This window comes from Amia ocellicauda, unplaced genomic scaffold (assembly GCF_036373705.1).
Source record: "Amia ocellicauda isolate fAmiCal2 unplaced genomic scaffold, fAmiCal2.hap1 HAP1_SCAFFOLD_139, whole genome shotgun sequence".
Classification (NCBI taxonomy): Eukaryota; Metazoa; Chordata; class Actinopteri; order Amiiformes; family Amiidae; genus Amia; species Amia ocellicauda.
The window spans coordinates 55865-82945 of NW_027102702.1; the positions used below are offsets into that span (position 1 = coordinate 55865).

General features: G+C 43.0%; 6 non-coding genes and 29 pseudogenes across 6 annotated transcripts; all 35 read left to right on the forward strand.

The window, feature by feature from the left end:
- The first annotated feature begins 164 nt into the window (after positions 1-164).
- LOC136722505 (5S ribosomal RNA) lies at positions 165-283 on the forward strand. The gene has a single exon (XR_010806331.1). It is a non-coding gene; the product is annotated as a 5S ribosomal RNA (ribosomal RNA).
- Positions 284-499: 216 nt separating this feature from the next.
- On the forward strand, positions 500-618 carry LOC136722575 (uncharacterized; annotated as a pseudogene).
- Positions 619-826: 208 nt separating this feature from the next.
- Positions 827-945, forward strand: LOC136722499 (uncharacterized; annotated as a pseudogene).
- A 210-nt stretch (positions 946-1155) lies between these two features.
- Positions 1156-1274, forward strand: LOC136722639 (uncharacterized; annotated as a pseudogene).
- Positions 1275-1489: 215 nt separating this feature from the next.
- LOC136722474 (uncharacterized) lies at positions 1490-1608 on the forward strand (annotated as a pseudogene).
- A 220-nt stretch (positions 1609-1828) lies between these two features.
- On the forward strand, positions 1829-1947 carry LOC136722626 (5S ribosomal RNA). The gene has a single exon (XR_010806356.1). It is a non-coding gene; the product is annotated as a 5S ribosomal RNA (ribosomal RNA).
- Positions 1948-2168: 221 nt separating this feature from the next.
- On the forward strand, positions 2169-2287 carry LOC136722631 (uncharacterized; annotated as a pseudogene).
- A 209-nt stretch (positions 2288-2496) lies between these two features.
- LOC136722623 (5S ribosomal RNA) lies at positions 2497-2615 on the forward strand. Its single transcript, XR_010806353.1, has one exon. It is a non-coding gene; the product is annotated as a 5S ribosomal RNA (ribosomal RNA).
- A 219-nt stretch (positions 2616-2834) lies between these two features.
- On the forward strand, positions 2835-2953 carry LOC136722570 (uncharacterized; annotated as a pseudogene).
- A 215-nt stretch (positions 2954-3168) lies between these two features.
- On the forward strand, positions 3169-3287 carry LOC136722645 (5S ribosomal RNA). The gene has a single exon (XR_010806360.1). It is a non-coding gene; the product is annotated as a 5S ribosomal RNA (ribosomal RNA).
- Positions 3288-3503: 216 nt separating this feature from the next.
- Positions 3504-3622, forward strand: LOC136722519 (uncharacterized; annotated as a pseudogene).
- Positions 3623-3833: 211 nt separating this feature from the next.
- On the forward strand, positions 3834-3952 carry LOC136722466 (uncharacterized; annotated as a pseudogene).
- A 226-nt stretch (positions 3953-4178) lies between these two features.
- Positions 4179-4297, forward strand: LOC136722526 (uncharacterized; annotated as a pseudogene).
- A 219-nt stretch (positions 4298-4516) lies between these two features.
- On the forward strand, positions 4517-4635 carry LOC136722511 (uncharacterized; annotated as a pseudogene).
- Positions 4636-4858: 223 nt separating this feature from the next.
- On the forward strand, positions 4859-4977 carry LOC136722606 (uncharacterized; annotated as a pseudogene).
- A 223-nt stretch (positions 4978-5200) lies between these two features.
- LOC136722478 (uncharacterized) lies at positions 5201-5319 on the forward strand (annotated as a pseudogene).
- A 216-nt stretch (positions 5320-5535) lies between these two features.
- Positions 5536-5654, forward strand: LOC136722576 (uncharacterized; annotated as a pseudogene).
- A 208-nt stretch (positions 5655-5862) lies between these two features.
- LOC136722640 (uncharacterized) lies at positions 5863-5981 on the forward strand (annotated as a pseudogene).
- Positions 5982-6189: 208 nt separating this feature from the next.
- LOC136722632 (uncharacterized) lies at positions 6190-6308 on the forward strand (annotated as a pseudogene).
- Positions 6309-6518: 210 nt separating this feature from the next.
- LOC136722641 (uncharacterized) lies at positions 6519-6637 on the forward strand (annotated as a pseudogene).
- A 216-nt stretch (positions 6638-6853) lies between these two features.
- On the forward strand, positions 6854-6972 carry LOC136722553 (uncharacterized; annotated as a pseudogene).
- A 210-nt stretch (positions 6973-7182) lies between these two features.
- LOC136722496 (uncharacterized) lies at positions 7183-7301 on the forward strand (annotated as a pseudogene).
- A 220-nt stretch (positions 7302-7521) lies between these two features.
- LOC136722475 (uncharacterized) lies at positions 7522-7640 on the forward strand (annotated as a pseudogene).
- Positions 7641-7851: 211 nt separating this feature from the next.
- On the forward strand, positions 7852-7970 carry LOC136722634 (uncharacterized; annotated as a pseudogene).
- A 210-nt stretch (positions 7971-8180) lies between these two features.
- On the forward strand, positions 8181-8299 carry LOC136722642 (uncharacterized; annotated as a pseudogene).
- A 210-nt stretch (positions 8300-8509) lies between these two features.
- On the forward strand, positions 8510-8628 carry LOC136722571 (uncharacterized; annotated as a pseudogene).
- Positions 8629-8843: 215 nt separating this feature from the next.
- LOC136722467 (5S ribosomal RNA) lies at positions 8844-8962 on the forward strand. The gene has a single exon (XR_010806328.1). It is a non-coding gene; the product is annotated as a 5S ribosomal RNA (ribosomal RNA).
- Positions 8963-9178: 216 nt separating this feature from the next.
- On the forward strand, positions 9179-9297 carry LOC136722520 (uncharacterized; annotated as a pseudogene).
- A 211-nt stretch (positions 9298-9508) lies between these two features.
- LOC136722468 (uncharacterized) lies at positions 9509-9627 on the forward strand (annotated as a pseudogene).
- A 226-nt stretch (positions 9628-9853) lies between these two features.
- LOC136722527 (uncharacterized) lies at positions 9854-9972 on the forward strand (annotated as a pseudogene).
- Positions 9973-10191: 219 nt separating this feature from the next.
- LOC136722512 (uncharacterized) lies at positions 10192-10310 on the forward strand (annotated as a pseudogene).
- Positions 10311-10533: 223 nt separating this feature from the next.
- LOC136722607 (uncharacterized) lies at positions 10534-10652 on the forward strand (annotated as a pseudogene).
- Positions 10653-10875: 223 nt separating this feature from the next.
- On the forward strand, positions 10876-10994 carry LOC136722485 (uncharacterized; annotated as a pseudogene).
- Positions 10995-11212: 218 nt separating this feature from the next.
- Positions 11213-11331, forward strand: LOC136722555 (uncharacterized; annotated as a pseudogene).
- Positions 11332-17833: 6502 nt separating this feature from the next.
- On the forward strand, positions 17834-17948 carry LOC136722611 (U5 spliceosomal RNA). The gene has a single exon (XR_010806342.1). It is a non-coding gene; the product is annotated as a U5 spliceosomal RNA (small nuclear RNA).
- The last annotated feature ends 9133 nt before the right edge of the window (positions 17949-27081 follow it).

Consider the following 27081-nt stretch of genomic DNA (forward strand, 5'->3'; position numbering starts at 1 on the left):
AGTCTGGAGGAGATATAATTGAAGAATTGTACACGTACCCGGCTACTTTCAACACCCTTTCCTGCACTGATATTTTTCCCTCCATTTTTCTATTTATTTTTTTTGCTGGAAATTCCGTCAATACCCGCCAGCCTTTAAGAGACATCATGCAGCCAGGCCTCTTGGCTTGCGGCCACACCGTCCTGAACGCGCCCGATCTCGTCAGATCTCGGAAGCTAAACGGGGCAGGGCCTGGTCAGTACTTGGATGGGAGACCTCCTAGAAATACCAGGTGCTGCAAGCCTTTTACGTCTCCTGGGTAACTTCATCGTAGCTCTTAATACTCTCTTTCTGTCTCCAGGAGATATAATTGAAGAATTGTACACGTACTAGGCTACTTTCAACACCCTTTGCTGCACTGATATTTTTCCCTCCATTTTTCTTTTTATTTTATTTTTTTGCTGGAAGTTCCGTCAATATCCGCCAGCCTTTAAGAGACATCATGCAGCCGGGCCTCTTGGCTTTCGGCCACACCGTCCTGAACGCGCCCGATATCGTCAGATCTTGAAAGGTAAAAGGGGCAGGGCCTGGTCAGTACTTGGATGGGTGACCTCCTGGAAATACCTGGTGCTGCAAGCTTTTTTGTCTTCTGGGTAACTTCATCGTAGCTCTTAGTACTCTCTTTCTGTCTGGAGGAGATATAATTGAAGTATTGTACACGTACACGGCTACTTTCAACAGCCTTTGCTGCACTGATATTTTTCCCTCCATTTTTCTTTTTTTTTTTTGCTGGAAGTTCGTCAATATCCGCCAACCTTTAAGAGACATCATGCAGCCCGGCCTCTTGGCTTGCAGCCACACCGTCCTGAACGCCCCCGATCTCATCAGATCTTGGAATTTAAACGGGGCAGGGCCTGGTCAGTACTTGGATGGCTGACCTCCTAGAAATACCAGGTGCTGCAAGCTTTTTACGTCTCCTGGGTAACTTCATCGTAGCTCTTAATACTCTCTTTCTATCTCCTGGAGATATAATTGAAGAATTGTACACGTACCCGGCTACTTTCAACACCCTTTCCTGCACTGATATTTTTCCCTCCATTTCTCTTTTTTTTTTTTGCTGGATGTTCCGTCAAAACCCGCCAACCATTAAGAGACATCATGCAGCCCGGCCTCTTGGCTTGCAGCCACACCGTCCTGAACGCCCCCGATCTCATCAGATCTTGGAATTTAAACGGGGCAGGGCCTGGTCAGTACTTGGATGGGTGACCTCCTGGAAATGCCAGGTGCTGCAAGCTTTTTACGTCTCCTGGGTAACTTCATCGTAGCTCTTAATACTCTCTTTCTGTCTCCAGGAGATATAATTGAAGAATTGTACACGTACCCAGCTACTGTCAACACCCTTTGCTGCACTGATATTTTTCCATCCATTTTTCTTTTTTTTTTTTTTTTTTGCTGGAAGTTCGTCAATATCCGCCAACCTTTAAGAGACATCATGCAGCCCGGCCTCTTGGCTTGCAGCCACACCGTCCTGAACGCCCCCGATCTCATCAGATCTTGGAATTTAAACGGGGCAGGGCCTGGTCAGTACTTGGATGGCTGACCTCCTGGAAATACCAGGTGCTGCAAGCTTATTACGTCTCCTGGGTAACTTCATCGTAGCTCTTAAAACTCTCTTTCTGTCTCCAGGAGATATAATTGAAGAATTGTACACGTACCCGGCTACTTTCAACACCCTTTGCTGCACTGATATTTTTCCCTCCCTTTTTCTATTTTTTTTTTTTTTTTTTTTGCTGGAAGTTCCGTCAATACTTGCCAGCCTTTAAGAGACATCATGCAGCCAGGTCTCTTGGCTTGCGGCCACACCGTCCTGAATGCGCCCGATCTCGTAAGATCTCGGAAGGTAAAAGGGGCAGGGCCTGGTCAGTACTTGGATGGGTGACCTCCTGGAAATACCTGGTGCTGCAAGCTTTTTTGTCTCCTGGGTAACTTCATCGTAGCTCTTAATACTCTCTTTCTGTCTGGAGGAGACATAATTGAAGTATTGTACACGTACACAGCTACTGTCAACACCCTTTGCTGCACTGATATTTTTCCATCCATTTTTCTTTTTTTTTTTTTTTTTTTTTTTTGCTGGAAGTTCCGTCAATACCCGCCAACCTTTAAGAGACATCATGCAGCCAGGCCTCTCGGCTTGTGGCCACACCGTCCTGAATGCGCCCGATCTCGTAAGATCTCGGAAGCTAAACGGGGCAGGGCCTGGTCAGTACTTGGATGGCTGACCTCCTAGAAATACCAGGTGCTGCAAGCTTTTTACGTCTCCTGGGTAACTTCATCGTAGCTCTTAATACTCTCTTTCTGTCTGCAGGAGATATAATTGAAGAATTGTACACGTACCCGGCTACTTTCAACACCCTTTGCTGCACTGGAATTTCTCCCTCCATTTCTCTTTTTTTTTTTGCTGGATGTTCCGTCAAAACCCGCCAACCATTAAGAGACATCATGCAGCCCGGCCTCTTGGCTTGCAGCCACACCGTCCTGAATGCGCCCGATCTCATCAGATCTTGGAATTTAAACGGGGCAGGGCCTGGTCAGTACTTGGATGGGTGACCTCCTGGAAATGCCAGGTGCTGCAAGCTTTTTACGTCTCCTGGGTAACTTCATCGTAGCTCTTAATACTCTCTTTCTGTCTCCAGGAGAAATAATTGAAGAATTGTACACGTACCCGGCTACTTTCAACACCCTTTCCTGCACTGATATTTTTCCCTCCATTTTTCTATTTTTTTTTTTTTGTTTTTGCTGGAAATTCCGTCAATACCCGCCAGCCTTTAAGAGACATCATGCAGCCAGGCATCTCGGCTTGTGGCCACACCATCCTGAACTCGCCCGATCTCGTCAGATCTTGGAAGCTAAACGGGGCAGGACCTGGTCGGTACATGAATGTGAGACCTCCTGGAAATACCTGGTGCTGCAAGCTTTTACGTCTCCTGGGTAACTTTATCGTAGCTCTTAATACTCTCTATCTGTCTGGAGGAGATATAATTGAAGTATTGTACACGTACCCAGCTACTGTCAACACCCTTTGCTGCACTGATATTTTTCCATCCATTTTTCTTTTTTTTTTTTTTTTTTGCTGGAAGTTCCGTCAATACCCGCCAACCTTTAAGAGACATCATGCAGCCAGGCCTCTCGGCTTGCGGCCACACCGTCCTGAATGCGCCCGATCTCGTCAGATCTCGGAAGCTAAACGGGGCAGGGCCTGGTCAGTACTTGGATGGGAGACCTCCTAGAAATACCAGGTGCTGCAAGCCTTTTACGTCTCCTGGGTAACTTCATCGTAGCTCTTAATACTCTCTTTCTGTCTCCAGGAGATATAATTGAAGAATTGTACACGTACTAGGCTACTTTCAACACCCTTTGCTGCACTGATATTTCTCCCTCCATTTTTCTTTTTATTTTACTTTTTTGCTGGAAGTTCCGTCAATATCCGCCAGCCTTTAAGAGACATCATGCAGCCAGGCCTCTTGGCTTGTAGTCACACCGTCCTGAACGCGCCCGATCATATCAGATTTCGGAAGCTAAACGGGGCAGGGCCTGGTCAGTACTTGGATGTGTGACCTCCTGGAAATACCAGGTGCTGCAAGCTTTTTACGTCTCCTGGGTAACTTCATCGTAGCTCTTAAAACTCTCTTTCTGTCTGCAGGAGATATAATTGAAGAATTGTACACGTACACGGCTACTGTCAACACCCTTTGCTGCACTGGTATTTCTCCCTCCATTTCTCTTTTTTTTTTTTTGCTGGATGATCCGTCAAAACCCGCCAACCATTAAGAGACATCATGCAGCCCGGCCTCTTGGCTTGTAGCCACACCGTCCTGAACGCCCCCGATCTCATCAGATCTTGGAATTTAAACGGGGCAGGGCCTGGTCAGTACTTGGATGGGTGACCTCCTGGAAATGCCAGGTGCTGCAAGCTTTTTACGTCTCCTGGGTAACTTCATCGTAGCTCTTAATACTCTCTTTCTGTCTGGAGGAGATATAATTGAAGAATTGTACACGTACCCGGCTACTTTCAAAACCCATTACTGCACTGATATTTTTCCCTCCATTTTTCTATTTCTTTTTTTTTTTTTTTTTTTATTGCTGGCAGTTCCGTCAATACCCGCCAGCCTTTAAGAGACATCATGCAGCCAGGCATCTCGGCTTGCGGCCACACCGTCCTGAACGCGTCCGATCTCGTAAGATCTCGGAAACTGAGTGGGGCAGGGCCTGGTCAGTACTTGGATGGGAGACCTCCTGGAAATACCAGGTGCTGCAAGCTTTTTACGTCGGCTGGGTAAGTTTATCGTAGCTCTTAATACTCTCTTTCTGTCTGGAGGAGATATAACTGAAGTATTGTACACGTACCCGGCTACTTTCAACACCCATTGCTGCACTGATATTTTTCCCTCCATTTTTCTATTTTTTTTTCTTTTTTTTTCTTTGATGTTCCGTCAATACCCGCCAGCCTTTTAGAGACATCATGCAGCCAGGCCTCTAGGTTTGCGGCCACACCGTCCTGAACGCGCCCGATCTCATCAGATCTCGGAAGCTAAACGGGGCAAGACCTGGTCAGTACTTGAATGTGAGACCTCCTGGAAATACCTGGTGCTGCAAGCTTTTACGTCTCCTGGGTAACTTTATCGTAGCTCTTAATACTCTCTTTCTGTCTGGAGGAGATATAATTGAAGTATTGTACACGTACCCAGCTACTGTCAACACCCTTTGCTGCACTGATATTTTTCCATCAATTTTTTTATTTTTATAATTATTTATTTTTTCTGCTGGAAGTTCCGTCAATACCCGCCAACCTTTAAGAGACATCATGCAGCCAGGCGTCTTGGCTTGCGGCCACACTGTCCTGAACGCGCCCCATCTCGTCAGCTCTCGGAAGCTAAACTGGGCAGGGCCTGGTCATTACTTGAATGTGAGACCTTCTGGAAATTCCAGGCGCTGCAAGCTTTTTTCGTCACCTGGGGAACTTCGTCGTAGCTTTTAATACTCTCTTTCTGTCTGGAGGAGATTTAATTGAAGAATTGTACACGTACCTGGCTACTTTCAACACCCTTTGCGGCACTGATTTTTTTCCCTCCGTTTTTCTTTTTTTCTTTTTATTTTTTTATTTGCTGGAAGTTCCGTCAATACCCGCCAGCCTTTAAGAGACATCATGCAGCCAGGCCTCTTGGCTTGCGGCCACACCGTCCTAAACGCCCCCAATCTCGTCAGATCTCGGAAGCTAAACGGGGCAGGGCCTGGTCAGTACTTGGATGGGAGACCTCCTAGAAATACCAGGTGCTGCAAGCCTTTTACGTCTCCTGGGTAACTTCATCGTAGCTCTTAATACTCTCTTTCTGTCTCCAGGAGATATAATTGAAGAATTGTACACGTACTAGGCTACTTTCAACACCCTTTGCTGCACTGATATTTTTCCCTCCATTTTTCTTTTTATTTTATTTTTTTGCTGGAAGTTCCGTCAATATCCGCCAGCCTTTAAGAGACATCATGCAGCCGGGCCTCTTGGCTTTCGGCCACACCGTCCTGAACGCGCCCGATATCGTCAGATCTTGAAAGGTAAAAGGGGCAGGGCCTGGTCAGTACTTGGATGGGTGACCTCCTGGAAATACCTGGTGCTGCAAGCTTTTTTGTCTTCTGGGTAACTTCATCGTAGCTCTTAGTACTCTCTTTCTGTCTGGAGGAGATATAATTGAAGTATTGTACACGTACACGGCTACTTTCAACAGCCTTTGCTGCACTGATATTTTTCCCTCCATTTTTCTTTTTTTTTTTTGCTGGAAGTTCGTCAATATCCGCCAACCTTTAAGAGACATCATGCAGCCCGGCCTCTTGGCTTGCAGCCACACCGTCCTGAACGCCCCCGATCTCATCAGATCTTGGAATTTAAACGGGGCAGGGCCTGGTCAGTACTTGGATGGGTGACCTCCTGGAAATGCCAGGTGCTGCAAGCTTTTTCGTCTCCTGGGTAACTTCATCGTAGCTCTTAATACTCTCTTTCTGTCTCCTGGAGATATAATTGAAGAATTGTACACGTACCCGGCTACTTTCAACACCCTTTCCTGCACTGATATTTTTCCCTCCATTTTTCTTTTTTTTTTTTGGTGGAAGTTCGTCAATATCCGCCAACCTTTAAGAGACGTCATGCAGCCAGGCCTCTTGGCTTGTGGCCACACCGTCCTGAATGCGCCCGATCTCGTAAGATCTCGGAAGCTAAACGGGGCAGGGCCTGGTCAGTACTTGGATGGCTGACCTCCTAGAAATACCAGGTGCTGCAAGCTTTTTACGTCTCCTGGGTAACTTCATCGTAGCTCTTAATACTCTCTTTCTGTCTGCAGGAGATATAATTGAAGAATTGTACACGTACCCGGCTACATTCAACACCCTTTGCTGCACTGGTATTTCTCCCTCCATTTCTCTTTTTTTTTTTTGCTGGATGTTCCGTCAAAACCCGCCAACCATTAAGAGACATCATGCAGCCCGGCCTCTTGGCTTGCAGCCACACCGTCCTGAACGCCCCCGATCTCATCAGATCTTGGAATTTAAACGGGGCAGGGCCTGGTCAGTACTTGGATGGGTGACCTCCTGGAAATGCCAGGTGCTGCAAGCTTTTTACGTCTCCTGGGTAACTTCATCGTAGCTCTTAATACTCTCTTTCTGTCTCCAGGAGATATAATTGAAGAATTGTACACGTACCCAGCTACTGTCAACACCCTTTGCTGCACTGATATTTTTCCATCCATTTTTCTTTTTTTTTTTTTTTTTTGCTGGAAGTTCCGTCAATATCCGCCAGCCTTTAAGAGACATCATGCAGCCAGGCCTCTTGGCTTGTAGTCACACCGTCCTGAACGCGCCCGATCATATCAGATTTCGGAAGCTAAACGGGGCAGGGCCTAGTCAGTACTTGGATGTGTGACCTCCTGGAAATACCAGGTGCTGCAAGCTTTTTACGTCTCCTGGGTAACTTCATCGTAGCTCTTAAAACTCTCTTTCTGTCTCCAGGAGATATAATTGAAGAATTGTACACGTACCCGGCTACTTTCAACACCCTTTGCTGCACTGGTATATTTCCCTCTATTTTTTTTTTTTTTTTTTGCTGGAAGTTCCGTCAATACCCGCCAACCTTTAAGAGACATCATGCAGCCAGGCCTCTCGGCTTGTGGCCACACCGTCCTGAACGCGCCCGATCTCGTAAGATCTCGAAAGCTAAACGGGGCAGGACCTGGTCAGTACTTGGATGGGAGACCTCCTGGAAATACCAGGTGCTGCAAGGTTTTACGTCTCCTGGGTAACTTTATCGTAGCTCTTAATTCTCTCTTTCTGTCTGGAGGAGATATAATTGAAGAATTGTACATGTACCCGGCTACTTTCAACACCCTTTGCTGCACTGATATTTTTCCCTCCCTTTTTCTATTTTTTTTTTTTTTTTTTTTTGCTGGAAGTTCCGTCAATACTTGCCAGCCTTTAAGAGACATCATGCAGCCAGGTCTCTTGGCTTGCGGCCACACCGTCCTGAATGCGCCCGATCTCGTAAGATCTCGGAAGGTAAAAGGGGCAGGGTCTGGTCAGTACTTGGATGGGTGACCTCCTGGAAATACCTGGTGCTGCAAGCTTTTTTGTCTCCTGGGTAACTTCATCGTAGCTCTTAATACTCTCTTTCTGTCTGGAGGAGACATAATTGAAGTATTGTACACGTACACAGCTACTGTCAACACCCTTTGCTGCACTGATATTTTTCCATCCATTTTTCTTTTTTTTTTTTTTGCTGGAAGTTCCGTCAATACCCGCCAACCTTTAAGAGACATCATGCAGCCAGGCCTCTCGGCTTGTGGCCACACCGTCCTGAATGCGCCCGATCTCGTAAGATCTCGGAAGCTAAACGGGGCAGGGCCTGGTCAGTACTTGGATGGCTGACCTCCTAGAAATACCAGGTGCTGCAAGCTTTTTACGTCTCCTGGGTAACTTCATCGTAGCTCTTAATACTCTCTTTCTGTCTGCAGGAGATATAATTGAAGAATTGTACACGTACCCGGCTACTTTCAACACCCTTTGCTGCACTGGAATTTCTCCCTCCATTTCTCTTTTTTTTTTTTGCTGGATGTTCCGTCAAAACCCGCCAACCATTAAGAGACATCATGCAGCCCGGCCTCTTGGCTTGCAGCCACACCGTCCTGAACGCCCCCGATCTCATCAGATCTTGGAATTTAAACGGGGCAGGGCCTGGTCAGTACTTGGATGGGTGACCTCCTGGAAATGCCAGGTGCTGCAAGCTTTTTACGTCTCCTGGGTAACTTCATCGTAGCTCTTAATACTCTCTTTCTGTCTCCAGGAGAAATAATTGAAGAATTGTACACGTACCCGGCTACTTTCAACACCCTTTCCTGCACTGATATTTTTCCCTCCATTTTTCTATTTTTTTTTTGCTGGAAATTCCGTCAATACCCGCCAGCCTTTAAGAGACATCATGCAGCCAGGCATCTCGGCTTGTGGCCACACCATCCTGAACTCGCCCGATCTCGTCAGATCTTGGAAGCTAAACGGGGCAGGACCTGGTCGGTACATGAATGTGAGACCTCCTGGAAATACCTGGTGCTGCAAGCTTTTACGTCTCCTGGGTAACTTTATCGTAGCTCTTAATACTCTCTATCTGTCTGGAGGAGATATAATTGAAGTATTGTACACGTACCCAGCTACTGTCAACACCCTTTGCTGCACTGATATTTTTCCATCCATTTTTCTTTTTTTTTTTTTTTTTTGCTGGAAGTTCCGTCAATACCCGCCAACCTTTAAGAGACATCATGCAGCCAGGCCTCTCGGCTTGCGGCCACACCGTCCTGAATGCGCCCGATCTCGTCAGATCTCGGAAGCTAAACGGGGCAGGGCCTGGTCAGTACTTGGATGGGAGACCTCCTAGAAATACCAGGTGCTGCAAGCCTTTTACGTCTCCTGGGTAACTTCATCGTAGCTCTTAATACTCTCTTTCTGTCTCCAGGAGATATAATTGAAGAATTGTACACGTACTAGGCTACTTTCAACACCCTTTGCTGCACTGATATTTCTCCCTCCATTTTTCTTTTTATTTTATTTTTTTGCTGGAAGTTCCGTCAATATCCGCCAGCCTTTAAGAGACATCATGCAGCCAGGCCTCTTGGCTTGTAGTCACACCGTCCTGAACGCGCCCGATCATATCAGATTTCGGAAGCTAAACGGGGCAGGGCCTGGTCAGTACTTGGATGTGTGACCTCCTGGAAATACCAGGTGCTGCAAGCTTTTTACGTCTCCTGGGTAACTTCATCGTAGCTCTTAAAACTCTCTTTCTGTCTCCAGGAGATATAATTGAAGAATTGTACACGTACACGGCTACTGTCAACACCCTTTGCTGCACTGGTATTTCTCCCTCCATTTCTCTTTTTTTTTTTTTGCTGGATGATCCGTCAAAACCCGCCAACCATTAAGAGACATCATGCAGCCCGGCCTCTTGGCTTGTAGCCACACCGTCCTGAACGCCCCCGATCTCATCAGATCTTGGAATTTAAACGGGGCAGGGCCTGGTCAGTACTTGGATGGGTGACCTCCTGGAAATGCCAGGTGCTGCAAGCTTTTTACGTCTCCTGGGTAACTTCATCGTAGCTCTTAATACTCTCTTTCTGTCTGGAGGAGATATAATTGAAGAATTGTACACGTACCCGGCTACTTTCAAAACCCATTACTGCACTGATATTTTTCCCTCCATTTTTCTATTTCTTTTTTTTTTTTTTTTTTTATTGCTGGCAGTTCCGTCAATACCCGCCAGCCTTTAAGAGACATCATGCAGCCAGGCATCTCGGCTTGCGGCCACACCGTCCTGAACGCGTCCGATCTCGTAAGATCTCGGAAACTGAGTGGGGCAGGGCCTGGTCAGTACTTGGATGGGAGACCTCCTGGAAATACCAGGTGCTGCAAGCTTTTTACGTCGGCTGGGTAAGTTTATCGTAGCTCTTAATACTCTCTTTCTGTCTGGAGGAGATATAACTGAAGTATTGTACACGTACCCGGCTACTTTCAACACCCATTGCTGCACTGATATTTTTCCCTCCATTTTTCTATTTTTTTTTCTTTTTTTTTCTTTGATGTTCCGTCAATACCCGCCAGCCTTTTAGAGACATCATGCAGCCAGGCCTCTAGGTTTGCGGCCACACCGTCCTGAACGCGCCCGATCTCATCAGATCTCGGAAGCTAAACGGGGCAAGACCTGGTCAGTACTTGAATGTGAGACCTCCTGGAAATACCTGGTGCTGCAAGCTTTTACGTCTCCTGGGTAACTTTATCGTAGCTCTTAATACTCTCTTTCTGTCTGGAGGAGATATAATTGAAGTATTGTACACGTACCCAGCTACTGTCAACACCCTTTGCTGCACTGATATTTTTCCATCAATTTTTTTATTTTTATAATTATTTATTTTTTCTGCTGGAAGTTCCGTCAATACCCGCCAACCTTTAAGAGACATCATGCAGCCAGGCGTCTTGGCTTGCGGCCACACTGTCCTGAACGCGCCCCATCTCGTCAGCTCTCGGAAGCTAAACTGGGCAGGGCCTGGTCATTACTTGAATGTGAGACCTTCTGGAAATTCCAGGCGCTGCAAGCTTTTTTCGTCACCTGGGGAACTTCGTCGTAGCTTTTAATACTCTCTTTCTGTCTGGAGGAGATTTAATTGAAGAATTGTACACGTACCTGGCTACTTTCAACACCCTTTGCGGCACTGATTTTTTTCCCTCCGTTTTTCTTTTTTTCTTTTTATTTTTTTATTTGCTGGAAGTTCCGTCAATACCCGCCAGCCTTTAAGAGACATCATGCAGCCAGGCATCTCGGCTTGCTGCCACACCATCCTGAACGCGCCCGATCTCGTCAGATCTCGGAAGCTAAACGGGGTAGGACCTGGTCAGTACTTGAATGTGAGACCTCCTGGAAATACCTGGTGCTGCAAGCTTTTACGTCTCCTGGGTAACTTTATCGTAGCTCTTAATACTCTCTTTCAGTCTGGAGGAGATATAATTGAAGAATTGTACACGTACCCGGCTACTTTCAACACCCTTTCCTGCACTGATATTTTTCCCTCCATTTTTCTATTTTTTTTTTTTTTTTTATGCTGGAAATTCCGTCAATACCCGCCAGCCTTTAAGAGACATCATGCAGCCAGGCATCTCGGCTTGCGGCCACACCGTCCTGAACGTGCCCGATCTCGTCAGACCTTAGAAACTAAATGGGCCAGGGCCTGGTTAGTACTTGGATGGGTGACCTCCAGGAAATACCAGGTGATGCAAGCTTTTTACGTCTCCTGGGTAACTTCATCGTAGCTCTTAATACTCTTTATCTGTCTGGAGGAGATATAATTGAAGTATTGTACACTTTGTCTTAGGGACAGTCTGGCTAGCAGTGACTGAGTGGTTGACAGACGACAAGCAATGGAATGTACGTGCTCTGTGATGTCATAGCAGTCAGCTGAGAGAGGCTCGTCATGTCATCGCTGAGCTGTCTGTCTGTCTGTCTGTCTGTCTGTCTCTCTCTCTCTCTTTCTCTCTCTCTCTCTCTCTCTCTCTTCCTCTCAATTCAATTCATTTGTATTGTCAAAGCAATTGGACATACATACATACATATATTTATATATATATATACATACATACATACATCCATACATGCTAGAAAGTCATTACAATGTTATCTTAAAGGCTAACTAAGCAGAACATATATCATTATAGAACAGAGTTCATAGGTCAACACATGGTTTTAGGGAACAGGCACGTAGGTCATACCGTTTGACAATGTCTCCAAGGTTCTCATCGTAAATAACAAACAGAAATCAAACTATCTTCTGGGCTGACCTTCTAGCTTGACCGTATCTTTCTTAAGTATACAAGAGAGAAAAACAGGTGTAAGAAAATAATTTCTAATTTTCCTTCTACACATATATACATACATACATACATATGTAGCGTTATGTTGGGTGTATTTGGATAAGAGCATTTGGGCTCTGAGCTGAAGCACTGATCTAAAGAAGACCGCTCCCCCCCCAAAGTTATCAGATTTCCTTAGCTCATCAGCTTGGAACTGGTTTGCATCAAAGTGACAGTTTTGGGGAGGATGGCACCGAGAAGAGGCCAAATAGTTTGGAATTCTGCTATGAGATGTCTGGAGAAAGGGGCCTGTAGGTGATAAAAACTCTTTGAAGTGGATGAGAGCCGAAATCCCGACATAGAGCTACGAACCCAGGCCAACCGGCATTTCCAAAAGATGGCATGGATTGACATCAGTCATAAATAAAGCCTCCCTCCAATAGGACACTGGGGGCTGAAACCGAAATCCAATCTCAAGAACTCAGGGACCAATCACCTACTGATCTGACAGACTTTAAGGAACAGCGGACAGTCTTTCTCTCTCTCTCTCTCTCACCTGAACCAGAAACTCGCTGCCACAGCTCAACCTGTAGCTCTGTTGCCAGAACCGGAATCAGAAACCAACCAAGTCTTTGCCGGCAACAGAAGAGTTAAACTGGGAGAAGGAGATTGAGCGAAGAATTATTTTAAAGGACTTTATTAAATAAATAACTTCACAGACCCACCTGATCAGTGGAGTTTTACAGCTGGACAATTGACTAAGTCGACTGAATACGAAAGTGTCAGTCACTTAAATAGCTATTTGAGTCTTAAGAAACTTGACCCTTGGAACAAACAGGGCCCTGCTTTCCTCAAAGACTTCGTCTTCAAGTAACTACGGTGGAACCATGCTTACAAAGAAGATTTTGTGCACAACCTTGGAGCCTTCAAACCAATGGAAAATCTGTTTGGAAAAGACTCTACATTCGCGAAACCCCAACTTCCAGGTGCATCGACTGAGTGGAAGTTCTTGGACAAAGCCGAACCGGACTGCCTTTGTTCCAAACCACACGGACCTCGTGCCGTGTGCTGTTATCTGAGCCCGAAGCCAGAGAGGCCTCTCTGCGACGAAGTTCACATAAGTTTAACAGTTTGGAGTTTGTGATTCATGACATTTGAGAAATCAATTAGAAATGTTAATCTGTGATTCATAACTCTAGAATGTGTAATATCATTTAGTTTTCTTAAATATAAATGTGAGTTGCATTAAACTGTTTTGTTGATAATTTTAGAAATAAAATCTGTCAACGCCGAGAAATATCTTCTCATTCCTGTTTAACTGTTTAGTCTGAAATTGACACAAGTTAATAGACATTAGATTATTGGTGGCCCTGCCTATCCTTAATCATTGAATAATAATCAGTTAAGGGAAATTGTGGTAACAAATAGGATCTTTCTCGGCACCTAAACGTAAATGAGACTGATATATATATAACGAGAAGTTACCTGACATAAATACTAACCTGCGTAGTTATTGAATGTCTGACTAATAATACTAACGAGAGACTCACCTTCGTCTTACTAACCGGTATTGTAGTCAATGTGTTTATAACCTTTTTTGTTTAACGATTTGTTAAACGGAATGTACGTGCTCTGTGATGTCATAGCAGTAAGCTGAGAGAGGCTCGTCATGTCATCGCTGAGCTGGCTGGCTGGCTCTCTGTGTGTGTGTGTGTGTGTGTGTGTGTGTGTGTGTCTCTCTCTGTCTGTCTGTCTGTCTGTCTGTCTGTCTCTCTCTCTCTTACTCTCTCTCTCTCCCTCTCAATTCAATTCATTTGTATTGTCAAAGCAATTGGACATGCATACATACATACATACATATATATGGAAAATAAACAATATGTGTACATCTCTTTCTGCATTAGTGGTGCCCTCACAGATGTGCAAGTTACATGACAGACAGACAGACAGACACACACACACTTTCACACACAGACAGACAGACACAGACACACACAGACACACACACACATACTTTGACAGACAGACAGACAGACACACGCATATTATGGGTCTTTGTTGGGTAGTGAAATGGGTAGCATCAGTCGCAGTGTGGGTAATGTCAGGGAGCCAATCATAGTCCCCGTTATTTGCATATCGTGGCGCAAAGCATTCTGGGAAAAGCAACTAAACACGTTTAGTCATGTATTTGTCCATAGTTTACACATGAGATGAAAGAGACAGTATGACGTGTTGAGCACCTAGGATTCCTCATGTGTATGTGAGGGGCAGAGGAACCGGATCCCAAGTGTGCGTCCCAGGTGCTATAGGTTTCAAAGCATGCAGGGGAATAGGCACCCCACCCTGACACGTATATAAGATTGGATAGGGAGATATAAATAGCAATGGGGAGACTCTTGTACTTGGTGTGGCTCTATCCATATAGTGGGGCCAGCAGGTGCAGCAATAGAAGCTCAGCCTGGGGAGACTGGATTTAGCATTTCCTCTCCATTTTGATAACTATCCATAATCATTTCTGCAAAATACTTCTATGATACCTATGTATGTTTTTTACTTGTACTATATTATACTATCAAGTATCAGTGTACACATACAATGTGACCTGTTACATTAATACAGAGGCCACGGAAGGCCAGATCACTAATAGCCACTGTCCCCTGATATTACACTTTTTTACAATCACTTTGGCACTCATTTCAGAACCTTGATGTCATTTTTCAAAACTCTAGACACTAAACTCACACCCGATGATCAAAATGCACATTTTTCAAAACTCTAACACTTTTTTACAATTGCTTGGATACAATACACATCAACCTCAGATCATTTGTTCATTGAACTAAAATGACACAACTTAACATCAAAGTATTACCATTTCAAAATGCAATTCACACATTACATCTGAGATCACTGTCTATTCATTTCATTACAAAGATGTAACTATCAATTGATACAGCTGCTCAAAATGATAAGTGACTGTTGCATTACTCTTAATGCATAATTTTATGGAAACTGACAAACAATATTCCATGTTTCGATCATGAAAGTTTCAGGATAATGAGATCCATTGACATCAATAAACGAGGAGCATGAACCAGTTGGACTACATTATCTATGGATGTAATATTTCATCATCATTCATCATCATGTAGCACTTTTCCACACCATGTTTGCAGTGTGGAAGGAAAGTTAGAATTTTTTTCTCTAATACCTGTTTTTCTCTCTTGTATACTTAAGAAAGATAAGGTCAAGCTAGAAGGTCAGGCCAGAAGGTAGTTTGATTTCTGTTTGTTATTTACGATGAGAATCTTGGAGACAATGTCAAACAGTATGATTGAAGTGCCTGCTCCCTAATCCATGTGTTGATCTATGAACTCTGTCCTATAATGATATAAATTCTGCTTAGCTAACTTTTAAGATAACATAGTAATGACTTTCTGATTATAACCAGCTCTTTGATTTTTGTGTATAAAAGCTCTGACTGTTAAAATGAAGGCAGAGCGACTTTGGGATCTACTTGAGTCACTGTTCCTCTCCACGCTGCGTGTATTAAAGGCATTGCAACTAACGCTCCAACCTGGTTGAAGATGATTGTTCTTCCACATCAGATTTGACATTACTGTATGTATGCAGGCCCTTGTAATTGCTTTTCCAATACTGCCAACTGGTTATTGATGATTGATTTCACATTGTGGTACGAGTATCGAGTGAAATGAGTGCTATCCACCCCAGCAACACAGTGATAACATGGAGCCGGCAAGTCATCCAGGTCACAATAGAGGTCAAGCAGTGGGAGGAGGAAGACGTGGTGGTCAAAGGAATGGAAGGGGACATGCACCCCTTCTGAGAGGTGGTCGTGGGCCTCGTCATAGAGGAGGGCTTAGGCCTCACCAGAGAGGCAGCCATGGGCCTCATTTGAGAGGTGTTGGGGGAACGTGGTAGAGGACAAGGCCACGGACCAGACAGCGGCAGCAACAGCAAATAGTGTCCAGTGAAATCCGAGAAATAGTTGTAGAGCATGTTGTAAATCATGGCATGACCATGACTGAGGCAGCTACAATGATTCAATCAAACCTCAGAATCAACTCAGGATCAACTGTGGCCTCAATCATCAGAAATTTCCGTACTGAGAAGCGGCAAGTCTTCAGCATGCACTAAACATTAGGCTACTCTCAATTGTCAAATGACTGTATACTGCATACCAATGTGTAGCACAGAGTATAGTGTGCCTTTTGAAAGAAATGCAGACAGAGTGAAGCAGCTGATGACTGAGTATGTTCAGGTATGTTCAGTTTCAAGATGCCTCTTGTGAAAAATGGTTGTGAGAACCTGAACCTGAACACAGGGCTGATGGAAATTCAGAAGTACAGTAATCAATCCTTTGTTTTACACTAAGCCAGGTGAGGAACACTGCAGTTGACATTTTACTGTAGTTTTGTTCTTTTTTGTAGCTAATTATTGTTGCATGGCTTCAAAGAAACCTATGGTGTGATTTGATTGTATTGCATCAATACATTTCAGATTTTGTTCAATGATTCCACTGTGTCTGTAGTATTCTCTCTACTAGTCCTTTTACAGTGATGTATTTATGTGTAGTACCATAATGAAACATGTATCACATATTTTGTACTACAATATTTAATGATTGTACGAACAACTACACAGTGAAACTATCGGTATCTTCTGTGTGGGTGATCTAAATAAATGTTACTATGGTATTTCATGATAAATGAATTATTTGAACCAACAAGTCTGCAAGTGCAAGGTTTCTTTAAAGATATGAATGCACAATGCAATGTTTTGAACATTGGACAGCCTGTGTTACAAGTGATGACCGTTTTGAGTTTTGTGTCTAGAGTTTTGAAAAATGACATCAAGGTTCTGAAATGAGTGACAAAGTGATTGTAAAAAACTGTATATTCATCCTATTTAATGTGCTCTTTTAAAATGTACTTTTCTTTTTTATGTTGCCATTTCTGTTCTACCAATGTTTCAGTTGTTAGCCAAAGATTGACAGAGTACATCTCATACACACAGGCCAGACAGCAAGGATTACTTTTTGAAATTCAATTACAAATGCTGCATGAACTCATCAATACGATTAGAGCTCCTGAAAGCAATATAACTAACTCACTCTACAGCATCTCATTAGCAGTGAAAAGAAACCAAGAAAGTTGGGACAGTCGACTGTTTACCACTATGTAACATCACCTTTTCTTTTAATAACACTTATTAAGCACTTGGGCACTGAAGACACCACTTGGTTAAGTTTAGCAAGCGGGATTTCCCCCCATTCATCCATTATGCATTTCCTCAGCTGCGCAACTGCACAGGGCCTTCGTTGTCTTAATTTGCACTTCATAGTGCGCCACACATTCTCAATTCGGAGACAGGTCAGGACTGCAGGCAGGCCATGCTAGCACCCGCACTCTCTGCCTACGCAACCATGCGCTTGTAATCTGGGCAGAATGTGGTTTGGCGTTATCCTGCTGAAAAATGCAGGGACGTCCCTGGAAAAGACGATGTCTGGATGGCAGCATATGTTGCTCCAAAATGTGTACATCTCTTTCTGCAAAAATGGTGCCCTCACAGATGTGCGAGTTACATGACAGACAGACACTCATACACACTGTCACACCCACACACACACACACACTTTCACAGACAGACACACGCACACACACTCACTTTCACACAGAGACAGACACACAAACACAGAGACAGACACACACACACTCACTTTCACACAGAGACACACAAACACATACACTTTCACACAGACACACACACACATACATACATACATACATATATAAGGAAAAGAAACAATACATTTAAAAATCACAAAAAGATGTAATAAAGTACAGAAAATCTAAATGTAATAAAATGTGATCTTTAATACACACAAATATGTATGGCTGGTCGGATGCGTCTTGGACTCGGGTTCCTCTTCATTACGTATAATGCTTTTGCCTTTTGCTATAGCTTTCCGTGGAGGGGATCGTGGGTGAGTTTGTACCATTCTTGGGAGGCTCTGCCTTGTTGGGGCGGAGCTGTGATCCAGGTGAACAGCAGATCGGACATAGGTGGGCATGTGGGCGGAGGAGGAAGGCCGGTCAAGCAAATAAGCTTGCTAAGGTACGCAGCAGCAGCAAGCAGCCCCACCATCCAGTCAGCCAGCCAGTCTGGCTGGCAGTGACTGAGTGGTTGACAGACGGCAAGCAACGGAATGTACGTGCTCTGTGATGTCATAGGAGTCACCTGAGAGAGATGTTTGTGATGTCATCGCTGAGCTGGCTGGCTCTGTGTGTCTTGCTGGCTGTGTGTGTGTGTGTGAGAGAGAGAGAGACTTTTTGACTTTTATCAGACTTCATTGCCTGTTTGCAACACGCAATAATTCATACAAAAGAAAATAAATAAATAAATAAAAAAGTGTTCCCCTTTGTTTGTCTCCCCCCAACAAGCATTAACTCCGCCACTGATCTGTACACTTTTAAAGAAAGCAACCCAATACACACAACAAAACAACCATCAAATACTAAACCCTATAAATGAATTACATAATAAAAACCAACTCCCCGTCATACAATTCACAAAGGGCATCATTAATACACCAGACCTGTTCAAAACTCTCCAAATCATTCATCAGCCTGTAATAGTTAAACTCTAGTCTGACTCTGCACTTGACCAGCATGGCAAACACTCTCACTGCATCCTCACTGCCCTCCCCACACACTCTGTTCTTCCTAGTCTTATAGACGGCCATTTTAGCCTGGCCCAGCAAGAAGTTTACCAGCTGGTCCACATGTTTGGTCCTTCTGGTGTATCGCGCCCCTAAAATAAAAACCTTTGTGTTAAAAATCAGGTTAAGATCAGTAAAAAGACGAGTTAAAAGACTAAAAATGGGTGACAACCGAGAGCAAGTGCTGAAACAGTGAAACACGGTCTCTCTCTGAGCACAGAATGGGCAGGCGTCGGACACAGCAGGGTTAAGAACAGTAATAAAAGAATTGACAGCAATAATGGTGTGTAACACCCTCCACTGCAGATTGCCAGCTCTCTTATTGAGGGGGGCTTGTACAGGCTTCTCCAGGCGGGCGCAGTGTCTTCCCCCAGCCCCAGCCTGTAAAGTAATTTTAGGAATCACAAAGAAACAGTTGAAAGTGCTAAATAAGTATTTTGATGCACCATATTAATTTAGGAAATTTACATGTTGTTTTTCATCAGCTTCTGTATCTGATGGCTCCACATCACTGGCTGGATTGACAGCAACGACACTCTAAAAAAAGAAGTGTTAAGTTTGAGCATTCAGGACTTGTTTTGAAGATCCTGAATATCACTGGTCCACAATTTATCTGTGAAACTATGGGTTAATCTCCATATACAAAATACTTTTCACACACACTTTAAATTTACAACTAAATTTACATGTTGATGTCTTTCGTCAGCTTCTGTATTTGATGGCTCAATATAACTGGTTGCATTAACAGCAACGGCACACTACAAGAAAATAACATTATATTTAAACATTCAGGACTGGTTTAGCATCACCTCGAATATCCCTAGCCCTTGAGGTCGATTGTTATTGTGGTCTTCAAGACCAGTGCTTCTCAACCTTAGTCCTGGAGGAGGCCCACTGTCTGCTGATTTTCATTACAACAACATTGTAGGTTATATCAGTGACTGTGGTCCTAAAGTACCCCTATGCCTGCTGTTTTTTTTCCAGTTGAGCTCTTAATTACCTAATTGGCTTAACTGAAGCCATTTAACCCTTTTCCCAGGTCTTTGGTTGTTGATGAGTTACAAAGAGCTGGATTGTGGCCCGCCATGACTGGAATTGAAGAACACTCACTCTAGGCCTTTAACTTAATGTTCATATGTAGGGGCCTATCCATCTGATTTGTTTTTGCACATTTATTAACAGAAAAATTGATGGTACGTGAAATCATCTGAGCTGAAAAATATAATATTCCACCAATAATAAAATAAATGTATTAATTAAAATTATAGAGATAATAGAATGTTCACAGATTATTAGTTCAGAAAACAAAATATTTTTTTATATCTTAAATAGAATTAACACTCAAATCAGTTGTAGGGTAAACAAGGTCTATTTTTTGGATTGATTTTATAATTATACATGTATGGCTGCATGAAGCTTACCTGAGAATCTGATATTTTAGTAACTTTGTTGCTTCTTGTTGGGTAGTCCACGTTTGCCGCCGTTCTTTTTCTGTAAATGTAAATCAAAAGGCAATAATTACATACTGTAATTAAAATACAAAAAGTATAAACATTGTATTATTATTTTTGTATCCTGTTTCTCCATCTCGATGCTGTTCTTTTTGGAATTGCATATCTAGGTTTACTTAAATACTGTTTATAAGATTGTAAACTCATCATCCAAATTTCTTCATTTGCCAAACTTTATGTAGTGCGCTTGCAGTTTCAGAAGAAGAAAAAAAACTGTAACAGATGGGATATGTAGTACTTTATACTCGAGTGGTCTATGCGATTACACCCTGTTGGTGTTATTAAGAACGCCAAGTACCAGAATGCAGAGCGGGACTGTTTTTTGTGCCGTGACTTGTCGGGGGAAAAAGGCGCAGAAAAAACGGACGAGAAGGTGAAGGTAGTATGGCGGTGATGCACGCGTTGGTGAAGTGGGAAAGCGGGGTCGACAAAGACTCTTACAGCGTGATTCCCACTGCTTGCTTTCGCAATTTTGATTTATTCAGCATTGCTGATGATGACGAAGAGACGACTCGAAACTTCAGAGCAGAGTGGAGAGACATGAACAAACCTCCAAAAGGTGGATGGCCTGTCCATGAAGCGCAGATCATTATGACTGGTAACAATGTTTATTTAAAAAAAAAAAACATTAAAGTCTTTACATGCTATTTGATATATACAATCACAGTATATTTGAAATGAATGTTTAAGTTATTAATGTGTTGTACTTCTAACATACTCTTATAACATGGTAGGTGGTGGTGAGGGCGCTAAAAACTCGTCATACTTGACTGGCATTTGTAAGAACGATTTATTGTGTGTTGTGCTTTACAATAAAATCCCCCAAATCACAAAATAAATTAAACCAGATATAATTTAATAATAATAATAATTTAATAATAATAATAATAATAATAATAATAATAATAATAATAATTTAATTTAATTTAACTTCAGTTTTGATTCAGTGTTGGCTGTTCATCTTAATTTGTATGGTCAAAGCACAGTATTTAATAAATAATTCCTTACCTTGATAAATGTTATTCTTCAGTAATTTAGATTCCAGAGTAATGTATTATAGTTGATCATACTGAAGTAATCTAGAACCACAATACAGACTCTTAATGTGCACTGTCTAATAGTTTAATAATACTGATTATTAAATAAAGTTTTTCAACATAACTTCATAATCCTACATTAATGACTATATGCATTACATTAGACCTGGTAATTCTTGTATTTTATCTCTTTTATTTTTTTCGTAGCTAATGTTAATGACCCACAAAAAGGTCAGTTTGCCAATAACATAGAGCAAGTCTCTCAAGTATAATTGCAGGCATTGATGGTTTTGTTTTCACTTTGTATTAAATATATTACTAGAAATGATTATCATTTAATACTAAGGTTTTTTTCTCCAGAGATTCCAGACCTTTTGGACAATCTGAAAAAAATTGTAACAAAAGCCACATTTATCAGCAATGAAGACAAAAGTGTGTCACCATCAAGTGGTTCTGACAGCCCCACAGCAAATTGTTCTGAATCTGACAAAGAATCACCAAAACAGGTATAACACTCTTGGTCTACAATATTACAAAGACAAGGTAAAAATATATATATTGAAAACAAATATTGGTTGTAAACAATCTAATGATGCTACATTATCAGTTATATTCATAGTTAAAGTTGATAATAAGAATGTAATTGAATTATGGGTGTCACAGATTCACTGACTTTATTATGTCTGTAAATTAATAAACTTAGAATTGAGACATACTGTGGTCTTTAATAACACATTTCTGTAACAAAATCACAGCCTTACTGATAATGTATTCCACTTAACATAATATAAGAATAGTTTGGGGATAAACTTGTTTTTTATTTACCATTGTCTTTTAGGTGGAAATATTCCCAGGCACTGGAGTTTACATTGACAAACTGTCCTGGATCCTTGCAGAGAGGTGCAGCACGAATACGTCATATGCAAGAACCCTGACGGTTGCTGTCTTTGACTTTCCAACATTACTAAAGAGCAATCTTCGTGGTGGTGGCAGCAAGAGAGATCCAACTTCGGAGACATTAAGATCCTCATTGATGTTATTGAGGATCATATACAGCTGCCTTCGGAAGGACACGACGTGTTTCAGTTGCGGGGCTTTGCAGCCCAGCGGGACCCTCTTAATGCCGGACATCAGCTGCCCGAGCCGGTGCGGATGAACGGAGGGACGTTAGACAGCGTTACCTTCCGGGCAGGAGCAGCGAGCGGCAACACCGGGGTGAAAGTGTCGTCTAACACTGTGCCATTAGCCACTAGCTGATTGAGCAGATCAGTGGTTTTTAAGAAGATAACAATGGCAGCAGACTTGATATTTTCACACCCTGCTACCTCCCCAACCGCTAACACACACTGCTCTAGGGGGCAGAACTGCACCGGAGCGATCTTGACTCCATGGCGTCGGGTCAGTTTTTCAAAAGACGCATTCAGGGGGTCCGACCCCCCGACCCGGGAAGAACTACCGGTACTCCCCCCTCCCCTCCCCTGTTCCCCCACAATAAGAAAAGCACTGAAAACAGAAGACAAAATAAACAAACTGAAAAAAGTAAAGCAACAAAAAAACGCAGCCAAAGGACAGAGCTCTCAGCAGCACTCCCGCTCACTGCAGACCCCTCCCACACACTCCCAGCTGAGAGAGAGAGAGAGAGAGAGAGAGAGAGAGAGTGTGTGTCTGTCTGTCTCTCTCTCTCTGTAGATGCATCATAGGGAACATATGTAACAATCTCTCTTTTTGTTTACCAAAAATGAGAATGAACGTATTTCAAGTGGGTGTTGCCTTGGTTGGAAACGTTTTAAGATTATTTATGAAGTGTAAAGTGGATTTGTCTCAGTTCTCCGTAGTTTTCAATGTATGTGCCATTCAGTAGCGTTCATGTTACAGATGTGCCCTATGCAGTGGTAGGGTCAATAAAATGTCAGTAAAACTTTATTTTAGCAATTATGGAGGGGAAGAACTGCAAATAGAGGGTCCCCACTAATTATCTAACTTACCAACAACGTTTCAAATTAGGTCTTGCGAAGCTGCCAAATAATGCTGTATAATCGTATGTGTCTTCATACACCGGCTGCTATAGTCTGATAGCTTTGATTATATATATATATTTTCTCGTGAACCACAAATGCTATTTGCTTGATTTTTACAGAGTATGTTATAAATACCATTCTTATGAAGCCTGACAAATTGTATGCTGTAATTATGAATATTTTCAAATCATTTGTTTGTTTTTCCTAACATGTTACAAATGTTCCCTATGTGAAAGATGCATTATATCTTAATAACGTCTAAACAATTAAAGATATACAGATTATTATTTTTGGTAAAGTTATAATACATTGCTATTAACTATGTGTGTCAGTAAAAGTTTAAATTTCCTAAAGGATTTTTATTGATCCTGCAAAATAAGTGTTTAGGGAACATTTGTAACATAGAGGTGGGTTAGCCACCGGCTAAGGGCAGCGGCTCCGGCTCCAGCACCGTCACCATGTCGCTGGAAAAGCGCTAAGTGAGCTCACAGTGAGCTCAGTGTAATGTCTGCTCTGGTGAGCTCACAGTGTGACCTAGTCGTGAGTTCACGTCTTCACTGGGTAGTCCTTGACAACTTAATTGACTCAAATCTTGGGCTTAATTGGTCAAAATGACCATTGGTTGAAGGTACTCAGGGACTGATGTGTAGAGAGACTTATTAAACCTGCAGGATTGTGGTTTTCCCAGATCAGAATTAACCAGATCACCACAAAGGAACATGGTAGGTGCTATTGCAACACAGATTACACAAATACATTGAAATCCAAGTTTGCAGTGGTCCTTGGGCCATTGGGTGGTGATCCAGATCACTTCAGCAGGAATTTTGCAGTGGTCTGGACTACAACTCTCTCTCTCTCTCTCTCTCTCTCTCTCTCAATTCAGTGCATTTGAATTGTCAAAGCAATTGGACATGCATACATACATACATACATATACACTCACCTAAAGGATTATTAGGAACACCTGTTCAATTTCTCATTAATGCAATTATCTAACCAACCAATCACATGGCAGTTGCTTCAATGCATTTAGGGGTGTGGTCCTGGTCAAGACAATCTCCTGAACTCCAAACTGAATGTCTGAATGGGAATGAAAGGTGATTTAAGCAATTTTGAGCGTGGCATGGTTGTTGGTGCCAGACGGGCCGGTCTGAGTATTTCACAATCTGCTCAGTTACTGGGATTTTCACGCACAACCATTTCTAGGGTTTACAAAGAATGGTGTGAAAAGGGAAAAACATCCAGTATGCGGCAGTCCTGTGGGCGAAAATGCCTTGTTGATGCTAGAGCTCAGAGGAGAATGGGCCGACTCGATTCAAGCTGATAGAAGAGCAACTTTGACTGAAATAACCACTCGTTACAACCGAGGTATGCAGCAAAGCATTTGTGATGCCACAACACGTACAACCTTGAGGCGGATGGGCTACAACAGCAGAAGACCCCACTGGGTACCACTCATCTCCACTACAAATAGGAAAAAGAGGCTACAATTTGCACAAGCTCACCAAAATTGGACAGTTGAAGACTGGAAAAATGTTGCCTGGTCTGATGAGTCTCGATTTCAGAGTCAGAATTTGGCGTAAACAGAATGAGAACATGGATCCATCATGCCTTGTTACCACTGTGCAGGCTGGTGGTAGTGGATGTAATGGTGTGGGGGATGTTTTCTTGGCACACTTTAGGCACCTTAGTGCCAATTGGGCATCGTTTAAATGCCACGGCCCGTTGTTTCTGACCATGTCCATCCCTTTATGACCACCATGTACCCATCCTCTGATGGCTACTTCCAGCAGGATAATGTACCATGTCACAAAGGTCGAATCATTTCAAATTGGTTTCTTGAACATGACAATGAGTTCACTGTACTAAACTGGCCCCCACAGTCACCAGATCTCAACCCAATAGAGCATCTTTGGGATGTGGTGTGTAGCGTTATGTTGGGTGTATTTGGATAAGAGTATTTGGGCTCTGAGCTGAAGCACGGATCTAAAGAAGACCTCTCCCCCCCAAAGTTATCAGATTTCCTTAGCTCATCAGCTTGGAACTGGTTTGCATCAAAGTGACAGTTTTGGGGAGGATGGCACCGAGAAGAGGCCAAATAGTTTGTTATTCTGCTATGAGATGTCTGGAGAAAGGGGCCTGTGGGTGATAAAAACTCTTTGAAGTGGATGAGAGCCGAAATCCCGACATAGAGCTACGAACCCAGGCCAACCGGCATTTCCAAAAGATGGCATGGATTGACATCAGTCATAAATCCAAAGTCACAAAAGATTAAGTCTGTTTTAGTTACTTGTGATAAATTGTTGATATCCTAAGCGTTGGCATTAGAGTCATTAGGTGATTAATCGAGTACTGTTCTGTTGGGTTGTTACTGAATAGCCAAAACAATGATTACCCAAATGTCCCCATGTGAAGCATTGATTGTTAAGGTACCAGGAACAGAGATTCCTGAATTCCTTGGACAACTAGGCAGTTTGGACTTTGAAGTAGAGTCGCGTCGAACTCAGTTGGTAAACGACACTACGACGCAACTCGAAAAAGAGTCGATAGAGGTGATGAAAGTTATGGCTAGCTTAGCACTTGCGAGCTCAAGGGTAGTGAACTGGATCATAAGCAAGTTTGAAAAACTGAAAAAGCTAGGAGAAAAGTATGCTAAAGCGAAAGAAGAAAGAGCCAAACGGCATGGAATGGTTTTAGAATTTGAAGGAAAGCTAGATACTTGTGGAAAACAAGTCATTGTGTTGAATGCTGAAAAAGAGGACTTAATTGAACAGAGAGAGCAATTAGGAAATGATTTAAGACAATGTCAAGTTGAATTGGAAACAACTCTGATCCAAGTAAAAGGTCTGCAAAATGACAGATGTAAAGCGGTTGAAAATGAAAGGATAGTTTTGAAGGACCGGGATGTTTTGGAAATGTGTCTTTGCAAAACAGTCAGGGAGAAAGATTTGGGCACTGTAAAAATGGAGATACTCGAAGGCGAGGTCATACATTTAAAAAGGGACAGTGAAGAAATGAGGAGAGTAAATCAGGTGCTTAGGGGAGAACTCAAATCAACTGAAGTTGAAAATGAGCGTCTCAAGCAACAAATAGGGGCCCTGAAAGCTGCCTCTTGGTGGGCTGCAAAGCTGACACCTGACAGCATAAAGGAACAGCCGGAACCGGCCAATGCACGGAGTCGCACACCGTCTCCACATTTAGGCCCCGGGTTGCCTCGTCCTGATCGTACCCCTCCCTGTAGTCTTTCTCCATCCAGGGTAAGAAGCTCGTCGCACAGACGAACTTCCTCTCCCGAGAGTCCAGACCGAAAGGTTAACATGCGCCAGTTGAGAGAACTGGCTAAAGATTGTGAAACCTTTAACCCAGCAGACAAGGAAGGAAATGTGGAAGCGTATATTAAGGACATTAAGTATGCTTTGAGTTTCTATCCTGAGGCTACGGAGAAGGAAAAGGTTCTCCTAATCCGCAAAACTACCTCTCGCCAAGTCCATTCTTGGATGGAGAGGCAAGGGTCCATGGTCTGCGATAGGTTTCAACGCTTGTGCAGAGCATTAGTTAGGGACTATTCCAGGTTCATTGATCCAGTGGCAGCAGTGACTGCCGCACACCAGATCAAACAGGGTAAGCATGAGTCCCCCCGTGATTACTATGAAAAGCTTAGGAAAACCTATTTTGCGGGTCAAGATCGACCCGGGGCCGAGGAAGAGGTGAGCTTTAAAGGGTTGTTTGTTGCTAATTTGTTCCCAACGATTAAGGAAATGATCATATTACATGCAGACGCAACGTATATGAACATAGCTGAAATTCGAAAAAATGGCACAGAAAGCTTGGGAAAGCAAGTACAATAGCACTTCTGATCGTAAAGATTCAAGCAC